Source organism: Sinocyclocheilus rhinocerous, unplaced genomic scaffold (assembly GCF_001515625.1).
Source record: "Sinocyclocheilus rhinocerous isolate Xijiao unplaced genomic scaffold, SAMN03320098_v1.1 scaffold257, whole genome shotgun sequence".
Classification (NCBI taxonomy): domain Eukaryota; kingdom Metazoa; phylum Chordata; class Actinopteri; order Cypriniformes; family Cyprinidae; genus Sinocyclocheilus; species Sinocyclocheilus rhinocerous.
In genome coordinates, this window is record NW_015634026.1 from 317,087 (window position 1) to 317,428 (window position 342).

A 342-nucleotide genomic window follows, 5' to 3' on the forward strand; every position below is an offset into this window, starting at 1 on the left:
ATACATACACACATATATGTATATATTAAGGAAAAATATGTTAGATTTATATATACAATATTTATATTTATATTTATCTATAATGTAAATTATATACAAGTATAAATATATATATATTATAAATATAAATATTGGTAAAATATATACATGTGTGTATTTATATACATAATAAATATACACAGTACGCACACATATAGTATGTAAACAAATAGGGCTGCAAAACGATTATTTGTGATTAATCGCATTCCAAATAATAGTTTATGTTTACATATTATATGTGTGTGTACTGTGCATATTTATTTTATATATATATATATATATATATATATATATATACACATA

At 17.5% G+C, this 342-nt stretch overlaps 1 protein-coding gene across 1 annotated transcript in view; it reads right to left on the minus strand.

Annotated features, from left to right (window-relative positions):
- The window catches only part of LOC107745210 (protocadherin Fat 3-like), a 150,907-nt gene that overhangs the window by 136,558 nt on the left and 14,007 nt on the right, over positions 1 to 342 (minus strand). The window lies entirely within an intron of this gene.